Genomic DNA, 11,363 nt, shown 5'->3' on the forward strand with positions numbered 1-11,363 from the left:
CAAGTCGATTTTGACTCCTGGCACCCACAGAGCCCTGTGGTTTTCTTTGGTAGAATGCAGGAGGGGTTTACCATTGCCTCCTCCCGCGCAGTGTGAGATGATGCCTTTCAGCATCTTCCTATATTGCTCCTGCCTGATATAGTACCAGCGGGGATTCGAACTGGCAACCTTCTGCTTGTTAGTCAAGCATTTCCCTGCTGTGCCACTTAAAGTGACCAACATGTAGCCCGATTTATATCCAGAGTTTAAAAATCTACTTTTTGCATTGGTTTTTTGGGACAACTTCAAGTTCGCAGTAAAGCCTGTCAGTAAACTCATGATAAAGCTTGCTGTGTGAAGAATGCCTTGGAAATCCATCCAAACGCTTCAGATTAGTTTTATTTTCATTACATTAATACAATGGTTACAGATCCATATAAACCTATTCACATTTTTTGGGCCAAAAAAGTAATGAAACTATGTGCAGTTTGTTTATAAAACAACATAGATGTATTATTTTGAAAGCATGCCCACTGTGGCTCTATTTTTTTTTTTTTTTACTTCTTTCCCCACATATTTTCTGAAACTATAGGAAGGGCTGATGGAAGTTTGTTTAGGCACATTTTTTTGTCCTTGCAGTGCATAATGAGCCTCTTCTCATGATTACGGGGTAGGGCTAAAGGGCGGTCTGCAGGGAAGGGGGGTTAAACTTACCTTCCCCACAGCCAATCTTGCTTGTGTTGCTGGGTGCACTTCCCGCACGCCTAGATGATTACCCACGCAGTCAGGCAGCAAGCAGCTACCACACAATCCCCCACAAAAAATGAGGTTAAGGGAACAGTTGCTCCCTTAACCTTGTTTTAGAAGGTGGCTGTTTAGGTGGGTTTGCTGCCGTTTTGCTGCCGAGATCGGGCCCGATCTCAGTGGTTAACAAGTGTGAGCAAAACCGGGCAGGGCTCCCTTGGCCCAGTTTTGCACACGTGTGAATAGCTTCAATATGTTTTTGTCTTTGGGGGCTATGTCTACAAGCTAGTTTCTGTTTTTTCCTGCACTGAACAGTTAAATCAGAATCAAGCGCTGAGATGATGCAGACAGCTGAGTTCATTTTCCTCATCGCGGCAATGCCTAACTTGTCCTTTTAATTTCAATGAGACTACTTAGAGTAACTTTCCTCTTTATCTCAGCCAGTATTAATAAAAGTTATTAATAGATAACAATCCTAATATACTGTATGTTAATGTATGTTATGTCAATCAGTAGATGACTGCAAAGCAAAATCCCAGCCAAGATTTGTTGGCTTTATTCTCATTCTATCCTTGGGTTCAGGATTGTGCATAATTTGTAGATTGAATTATCTGTCCTTTACAGCTTTGTCAGGATCATTAATGTCTAGTCACTATCCTGATCATCATAGGACACTGCAATCAAATTATTAATCATTGTTTTTATGCTTTATAATTTTTGTTTTAATTATTAATTGATTTTAATGGTGTTTTAATGTAAACTGCCCTGAGCTTTTTGGAAGGGTGGTATAAAAGTTTTAAAAATGAATAAATAAATAAATTCAGTGTCCTCTTCACTTATTTACTGTCCTATCCAGTTTTCTATCCATATGGGTTTTCTATCCATATGTACTGAACTACAATGTAGTAAGTGGGTATTGAGCCATCTCACAGTGACATGAGGGAGTAATGAACCTAATCCCTTGAATAAGCTGACTTGATTTTATCTTTTAAAAAAGGCCAGATTCCTCTAAACCCAACAGTTTGTACATCTTGATATACAGATTTATCCTTCACCCAAAAAAGTGGTTCATGCATTTCCAGCAGGTACCATCTCATACTGCATGGGAGGAGGCAATGGTAAACTATTCCTGTATTCTACCAAAGAAAACCACAGGGCTCTGTGGGTGCTAAGAGTCAAAATCGACTTGATGGCACACTTTACCTTACCATCTGATTGCTATAGTTCAATTCCTATGAATTCAAGTGGCCTAAAACATGTATGGATTGTACTATGATGAAGACCAAGAGCTTGACACATATGCTCTATTCACACATTATGTTCAACACCCATACACGTGCACTGTGTACAGATCTGTACACAGGTACAGTTATTCACCTGTTATGTTCAACACAGGTACAGCAGCACACAATACACTTCCTACCTGCATAGGAAGTGTACTGCGTATTCCTGCGTATTCTTTCCTACCTACCTGTAGTGTATTCCTGAAGTGTATTCCTTCCTGCCTACCTGTAGCCTGCGTTTGAGGGGCATGTACTCACATTCCCTTTTACAATGAATGCAAGTACAGTTATTCACACAAGAACATGTATGAGTGTATAGACATCAGTACATTCCTGCAACATATTTATTTATTTGTTTGTTTGTTATTTTAATTATTTTATTTATTTATTCGATTGCTATAGCACCCTTCCAAAAATGGCTCATGGCAGTTTACACAGAGAAATAATAAATAAATAAGGTGGCTCCCTATCCCCAAAGGGCTCACATTCTAAAAAGAAACATAAGATAGAGACCAGCAACAGTCACTGGAGGTACTGTGCTGGGGGTGGGTAGGGCCAGTTACTCTCCCCCTGCTCAATAAAGAGAATCACCATGTTAAAAAGATGCCTCTTTGCCAAGTTAGCAGGATTTAAATTGAGCACAAGTGCACAGACATTTTTCTAGATTGTGCCCCCATCTTTGTTTTTGCTTCTGCATCAAAATAGTTGAAGTAATGTGTTCCAGAATCACGTGCTTGAAATAGTGCTCTATTGAAAGGGCTGTGTACGTGATCTCACAATGCACAGGACATTGCTGACATTCCAGTATAAGAGGTTTTTCAGGTCATACAGAGTTTACTTCAAGAACTGGGAGGAATTTGTGTAACACGGGTATATTCTTCTGTGAACTATTTCCATTTCATACCTCTTCTTTATTTTGCCTATTGACCTTTAAGCAGCTTCTCTCCCCTTTTGAACATTAGACTGGAGAATGAATACCAAACATAAGCAGGTAGAATCAACATGTATAAATGTTCTTTTCAGAAATCTCTGTCTCAAGAAAAACTTCTCAAAGGAAGTTCTACTCAAAGTTCTACTCACCTTATTCCCAGTGGAAATAGCAGCAGGAGTATGAGGACACACTCCTTAGTAGCTAGGGAGCTTCTCCACCTTCAGAAGCCACACTGACGGGGTTTAAAGGGGCTCAGAAGCATTGAGCTCACCTGCCACTTAGACAGGCAGCTGAGGGAGCCACCGTGTGAACCACTGTATGCATTTACAGATCGACAACCATGTACACCGAGGCTGCCCAACTTTGACCCTCAAGCTGTTGTTGGACTACAGTTCCCATCATCCCCAGCCACTCTAACAAGCTGCACCAGTTTAATTTAAAGGGGTTCAGAAGCAGCAAGCTAAAGTGTTGCTTGGGCTGGAGGCTTGCTGCGCAGCATGTGAGCTAGAATATTCATCACATGCAAAGCTTGACACATATGCTCTATTCACACATTATGTTCAACACCCATACAAGTGCACCGTGTACAGATCTGTACACAGGTACAGTTACTCACCTGTTATGTTCAACACAGGTACAGCAGCACACAATACACTTCCTACCTGCATAGGAAGTGTACTGCGTATTCCTGCGTATTCTTTCCTACCTACCTGTAGTGTATTCCTGAAGTGTATTCCTTCCTGCCTACCTGTAGCCTGCGTTTGAGGGGCCTGTACTCACATTCACTTTTACAATGAATGCAAGTACAGTTATTCACACAAGAACATGTATGAGTGTATAGACATCAGTACATTCCTGCAACATATTTATTTATTTGTTTGTTTGTTATTTTAATTATTTTATTTATTTATTCGATTGCTATAGCACCCTTCCAAAAATGGCTCATGGCAGTTTACACAGAGAAATAATAAATAAATAAGATGGCTCCCTGTCCCCAAAGGGCTCATATTCTAAAAAGAAACATAAGATAGAGACCAGCAACAGTCACTGGAGGTACCGTGCTGGGGGTGGGTAGGGCCAGTTACTCTCCCCCTGCTCAATAAAGAGAATCACCATGTTAAAAAGATGCCTCTTTGCCAAGTTAGCAGGATTTAAATTGAGCACAAGTGCACAGACATTTTTCTGGATTGTGCCCCCATTTTTGTTTTTGCTTCTGCATCAAAATAGTTAATAGAGACTAGTTTATGAAGTAATGTGTTGTTCCAGAATCACGTGCTTGAAATATTCTTCTATTGAAAGGTCTGTGTACGTGATCTCACAATGCACAGGGCATTGCTGACGTTCCAGTATAAGAGGTTTTTCAGGTCATACAGAGTTTACTACAAGAACTGGGAGGAATTTGTGTAACACGGGTATATTCTTCTGTGAACTATTTCCATTTCATACCTCTTCTTTATTTTGCCTATTGACCTTTAAGCAGCTTCTCTCCCCTTTTGAACATTAGACTGGAGAATGAATACCAAACATAAGCAGGTAGAATCAACATGTATAAATGTTCTTTTCAGAAATCTCTGTCTCAAGAAAAACTTCTCAAAGGAAGTTCTACTCAAAGTTCTACTCACCTTATTCCCAGTGGAAATAGCAGCAGGAGTATGAGGACACACTCCTTAGTAGCTAGGGAGCTTCTCCACCTTCAGAAACCACACTGATGGGGTTTAAAGGGGCTCAGAAGCATTGAGCTCACCTGCCACTTAGACAGGCAGCTGAGGGAGCCACCGTGTGAACCACTGTATGCATTTACAGATTGACAAGCATGTACACCGAGGCTGCCCAACTTTGACCCTCAAGCTGTTTTTGGACTACAGTTCCCATCATCCCCAGCCACTCTGACAAGCTGCACCAGTGGAATTTAAAGAGTTTCAGAAGCAGCAAGCTAAAGTGTTGCTTGGGCAGGAGGCTTGCTGCGCAGTATGTGAGCCAGAATATTCATCACATGCAAAGCAGTATTGTGTGTACACAGTATGAAGTATGCATCTGTATGCTACATTTTCAAGAGGTCCAGTCCCCACATTGATTTTTAAAGTGAATGCATGTATGGTTATGCATACTGTTAGAAGAGAGATTTATTCCCAATATTTAGCTCGTCTCTTGATTAGGTATTTCACCGGACACCAGTATCAAGTTTCATACAAAGCTTTATTTCTTTGCTAGCAAAAGCTTTGGAGTGTGGCCGCCCGCCTAGTCTGGCAGGCAACCCCCCTTTTTATACCCTTGAGTGAACAACTTTCACACCTGCGCATCATATACAAGCTGAAGTGTTACTTTAACCCAAAAGGTTCCGATTTGCCTACAAGTGTTATATTTCCCAATCATACTCTCAAGACATCTGGCTTGAGGCCCTGGTTTCCCCTCCCTGCTGAGACATACTTTTAAGCAGTGCCATTTGAGAGGAGAGCTGGTCTTGTGGTAGCAAGCATAACTTGTCTCCTTAGCTAAGCAGGGTCTGCTCTGGTTGTATATGAATGGGAGACTAGAAGTGTGAGCACTGTAAGATATTCCCCTTAGGGGATGGAGCCACTCTGGGAAGAGCATCTAGGTTCCAAGTTCCCTCCCTGGCTTCTCCAAGATAGGGCTGAGAGATTCCTGCCTGCAACCTTGGAGAAGCCACCGCCAGTCTGTGAAGACAATACTGAGCTAGATAGACCAATGGTCTGACTCAGTATATGGAAGCTTCCTCTGTTCCTATGTTCCTATCATAAAATATCCTCAAGGCATGGGGGTATCTACCAACAGCTGCAAACGTCATTGATAAGGCGTGTATCATAGTTAGCTAAGTGCTGTGCAAACCAACCATGCTTTTTGGCTGTTGAGAGCTATTGCAAAATAATATTTCAACATTACAGAAACATGTGCATGAATACTGGCAGCTGTATGTGCATACAGTGTGACATCTAAACAACCCAGTAGTGTATAGAAATGCTATCACCGTTCTGTCCTGTACAGCCTTTAGCAAATTTGTTGATGCAAGATACATGCTAAGTAGTGTTTGTTTGTTTATTATATGTTTATCCCACCTTCAGTCCTACTTTGGTCTCCCAAGGCAACTGGTTGTGGTGGTTGTGGAAGAAGAAGAAGAAGAAGAAGAAGAAGAAGAAGAAGAAGAAGAAGAAGAAGAAGAAGAAGAAGAAGAAGAAGAAGAATTAGTAGTCATAGTAGAGGTCTAATGAAAACCATATGGACTAATATGGCTTCATATTAGTGCAACAGCAGTATCTGTAAGAATGGAGGAACTGAAAATAAAGGACTTCTAGTTGTCAAGGTCAATGGGGTGAATGAGAGAATGATGCAGGTGCTCTGAGTCAAAAACCTATGAGCTGGGTCTCACAATCAGTGAGACCCGGTTTGTGCAGCAGAGCAGGGAGAGTGGGCTAAGCTGGCTCTCCCCACAGATGATCAGGGAGGGAGGCTTGGGCAGCCGGATCAGCTGCCCACACTATTACCAGCTCCGTGATGGAGCTGGCGGGGGCTGGGGGGGGCAATTGGACCGCAGAAGCTCCAGCATGCCCTTTGTGAGCACGCAGGGCATGCTGGTGAGACCCCCCGAGCCAGGAGGCAGCTTTTTGCCACCCCTCCGGGGGTCTCCTTGTGAGTAGCCATGGCACGGAGCTGTGCAGTGGCTACTCACGATTTAAAAAAACGGGTTTGTGGAATGCTCGCTCCACAAACCCGGTTTTAGGGGAGGAGTACTTAGGCGGGTTAACTGCCTGGGAGCCACTGGGCTCGCCTGCGAGCCGGGTGGCTCCTACAATCAGGCAAAATCGGGCTAGGCTCCCGTAGCCTGATTTTGCCTGATCGTGGGAATAGCTCCTATGTATTAGACACACACCTAATGTTTCCATTGCTATGAACAGACTCTGCACTTTTCAAATGATTTTCTGTGGTATAAAAAAGCCTCTTGGTCTGCAGATATGATATAACCCATGGGAGTGGGGGCCTTCCAGAGAAGCAGCTATGTTAGACTCTTGCAGAAGAAGCAGAGGAAACATCTGACTCTATAAAGACTATCAATGTTACTGTTGCATAACATTTTATGAAGTACTGTAGAACCCACTTCATCAAAGGCATGAAGTATTTGTTTACTATTAAATAAATGTTAAATAAATGTTAAGTGATTATGTATTATTTATGTCCTCCTGGTGGCAGTATAGGACAGCTAATATTCTTCACACAAGCAAATGTGCTTTGCAGTATCAGATTTTGCAACTGAGTTTTCTTGCTGCAAAAAGTATTTGTGGTTCTAGACAGGCAGTAGCTCCCACACTCACTGAAACAAAAAGAAAATTTAAAAGATATCAAAAGAAGCCCCTTAATTGGCTTGCAATCTACAGCCTGAACCTAGAAAACAAGGTTGCACATCATAACAGATAAGTACTTTTTCAGATATTCTCATCTGGGAGTTGGAAACCAGGCACTTCTGTAGGGAGAAGGCACTCTTACAACCTCCCTCCTCCCACAAATTTGAACTGTCCCCATTTTTAGAAGCCTACATTTTGTATCTCCCTGAGATCCTCCTGTTTTATCCTGCCTTATAACATAAACATACATCTGAGGAGCTCTAAGCCTCCCAGGATCTAATGGCCGTTTCAATTTTGCAAGGACTGCCAAGATAATAAAAACATATTAATGTTGTGCAAGATTGAGTAGTAAATAATTAATGCTCATTTCTTTCTGGTTCATTCTCACAATCTGTTATTTTTACTCCTTCACATGTTATGCAAAGAGCCTCTCCCTTGAACCTCTGAGAGACAGAAAACGTATATATGAAGGGAAGTGCAAGGGAAGGAGATGAGTCAATGAGTCACAGTTGCTAAGCTGGATTCACACTGGTTCCTTCCATCTTCCTTCCATCAGTTGGCCAGTTGGGGACATCTTGCCTAAACAATCACTAGAAAAAACGTCCTAGTTGTCAAGTCCAGGGAAAGTATCGATCAGGCAACTCAAATCCCTGCTGGACACTAGTGGATCAGATGCAGTCACCATAGCACTCAGGAACTGGCTGCTTGGTGCCTCCTAACTTGTTGACCAGTTGCCATGCATGCTTCCAGATGTGTGACTACTAGAAGAAATGAAACTTGTAAAAACAGCAAGAACAAGAGGGCAATGAAGGGTGAAGGGGTCGAGTGTAGAGCTGGAGGGGTGTGAGGAGACAATGAGCCACAAAATGCATTTGGAATCTGGCAGATGAGAGGGGCCAAAGCTCAGTGGTATTGTATTGTATTTATTTAAAATATTCATACCCCACCCCTCCAGTACACTACTTGGGGTGGCACACAACCATAAAATAGATACAATATACAATAAAAGCTGCTTGGAGCGGTGAGGCCTACCACTTGTTCTCTTGACCCTTGTCCAACATGGCTTGTTCTATCTAGCAGGGAGGCTGTTATAGACAGCCTGGTGGAAATCATAAATGCTTCCATTAGGGAGGGCAGGATGCCTCCTTGTCTTAAGGAGGCAATCATTAGACCTCTACTAAAGAAGCCTGCATTAGACCCCTCAGAGTTGAGCAATTATAGGCCTGTTTCAAGCCTCCCATGGTTGGGCAAGGTAATTGAGAAGGTGGTGGCCTCTCAGCTCCAGGCGCTCTTGGAGGAAACTGATTATCTAGACCCATTTCAAACTGGTTTTCGGGCGGGCTATGGGGTGGAGACTGCTTTGGTCGGCCTAATGGATGATCTCCAATTGAGAATTGACAGAGGAAGTATGACTCTGTTGGTCCTTTTGGATCTCTTGGCGGCTTTCGATACTATCGACAAAAGTATCCTTCTGGGACGTCTGAGATTGTTGGGGGTGTGAGGCACTGTTTTACAGTGGTTCTGCTCCTACCTCTCGGACAGATCCAGATGGTGTCGATTGGAGACTGTTGCCAGAGGTGTAACTAGAGAAAACGGCGGCCGGGGCAAGCACTGAAATGGCGCCCCCCCACCGCCCCCCCCAACATACTACATTATACTTAGGTTTTTCCTCACAAGCGCTCGCCGCCGCTGCCAAGCCAGGCCACTGACTGGCCGCCAGGCACCAGCAAAGCAATGCGGGAGGGGGGGCGCTCAGGCAGTGCGGAAGGGACCGCTCGTGGGGAAGGGGGCACCGATGCGCTTCCTTGACTGCTGCAGCGCTGCTGCACTGAGCAGGAAACATTTGTATTAACAAAAAAATTTTAAAAAAAATTTAAAAAATTTGGTCATGGCGGCGCCCCCCACGTGACCAGAAAAGATGGCGCCTGGGGCACGTGCCCCCCCTGCCCCCCCCATAGTTACACCTCTGACTGTTGCTCTTCAAAATCTGAGCTTAAGTATGGCGCCCCTCAAGCCTCCGTACTATCTCCAATGCTTTTTAACATCTACATGAAACCACTGGGAGAGATCATCAGGGGATTTGGAGCTGGGTGTTACCAGTATGCTGATGACACCCAGATCTACTTCTCCATGCCAACTTCTTCAGGAGCTGGCATATCCTCTCTAAATGCCTTCCTGGAAGCAGTAATGGGCTGGATGAGGGAGAATAAACTGAAGATGAATCCAGATAAGACGGAGGTACTTATTGTGCAGGGTCAGAACTCCAGAGATGATCTTGATCTACCTGTTCTAGATGGGGTCTCACTTCCCCAAAAGGAACAGGTTTGTAGTCTGGAAGTACTTCTGGATCCACACCTCTCCTTGATTTCTCAGGTTGAGGCGGTGGCCAGAGGTGCTTTCTATCAGCTTCGGCTGATACGCCAGCTGCACCAGTTTCTCAAGATCAATGACCTCAAAACAGTGATACATTTGTTGGTAACCTCCAGACTGGACTTTTGTAATGCGCTCTATGTGGGGCTGCCTTTGTACATAGTCCGGAAACTCCAGTTGGTTCAGAATGCAGCAGCCAGGCTGGTCTCTGGGTCATCTCGGAGAGACCACATTACTCCTCTGTTGATGGAGTTACACTGGCTGCCAATAGGTTTCTGGGCAAAATACAAAGTGCTAGTTGTAACTTATAGAGCCCTAAATGGCTTAGGCCCTGGGTATTTAAGAGAGCGTCTTTTTCACAATGACCCACACTGCCCATTGAGGTCATCTGAGGAGGTCCATCTCCAGTTACTACCAACCCGTCTTGTGGCTACACAGAGACGGGACTTCTCGGTTGCTGCCCCGAGATTGTGGAATGCACTCCCTACTGAGATATGTTCCTCCCCATCTCTGGCAATTTTTAAAAAAACACCTGAAAACCCATCTTTTCACCCAAGCTTTCTCAGCTTTTTAAAATTGTCTGTTTTTAATTTTATGGCTCTTTTTAAATTGTTGCATTGTTTTAACTTGTATATGTGTTTTAATTTTTTTCTTAATGTTAACCGTCCAGAGATGAAAGTTTGGGCAGTATAGATGTTAAATAAATAAATAAATAAATAAATAAATAAATAAATGTAATAAAATTAACCAAATTGAGTAAACAAGTTAAAAGCCGGGTTAAAAACACCAATCAGTATCAAGTTCAAATTAAAAGTTATTTTAAAATCTAAAAACGGAAGATTATAAAAACTAAAAAACTAAAGAACTGGTAGAGTATGTGCTTATTCAGAAGGTTCTGGAAGGAAGCAGGATTGGGGCCTCTGCGTCCTTGGAGTTATGTTGCCATTCAGAATACACAATACTGGGCTAGCTGGAACAATAGCCTGAGTAAGGCAGCTCCAGTTGGTGCTGCTCTCTTGACGTCATGAGCTAGATTATTCTTTCCTCTCACAGAAAATGAAGGAAAGAGTTCCTGTTGGCTTTGTACAGAAAACAGCGGCTCCAGCCTGGTAACTGCTTGGTAACAGGAAACATCTACTTACATGTTACCTGAAAACCAGGTGGACATATGGCTTCTACTAACTACTGAAGCTTGGGTGGGAAGGAGGCTTGCACACATTATGTTGTGAGAGCACAGCAGCCTGCCCTGCTGTTCCGAAAGATGTATTAAGTGGTATATTTCATCCAACATTAGTCTTCTAATTAAAAATGCATATTTAAGCGACCACCCATAACACTTCCTCTTTGAAGTCACACCCAAATTACAGCAGACTGAGAGGTTCTGGCTAGAATAGCCAAGGACTGTTGGTTTATCCTTCCTGAGAGTATCAGGAGGCCCAAGTTGAAATGAGGCACATTTAATCCCAAAAGTTCAACTCACTTCTGTAACCTCTCCATTTCAGTGATCTTTGCAGGGCATACAAAGATGGCTGAAAAAAGTTTGCCTCATCTGCAGTGCTAGGGAGTGTGATCCCCGAGTGATAGGAGTGAGCGGATTGGGTGGAGCCAGTGGTGTTTGCCTGCATTCCAGAAACGCACGCTGTTGGTGGTGCTGTCACTACTGGGGGGTGGTGAGTGATGCCACAGCCCTTCCGTTCACTT

The sequence above is a fragment of the Hemicordylus capensis genome, chromosome 1 (assembly GCF_027244095.1).
Source record: "Hemicordylus capensis ecotype Gifberg chromosome 1, rHemCap1.1.pri, whole genome shotgun sequence".
NCBI lineage: Eukaryota > Metazoa > Chordata > Lepidosauria > Squamata > Cordylidae > Hemicordylus > Hemicordylus capensis.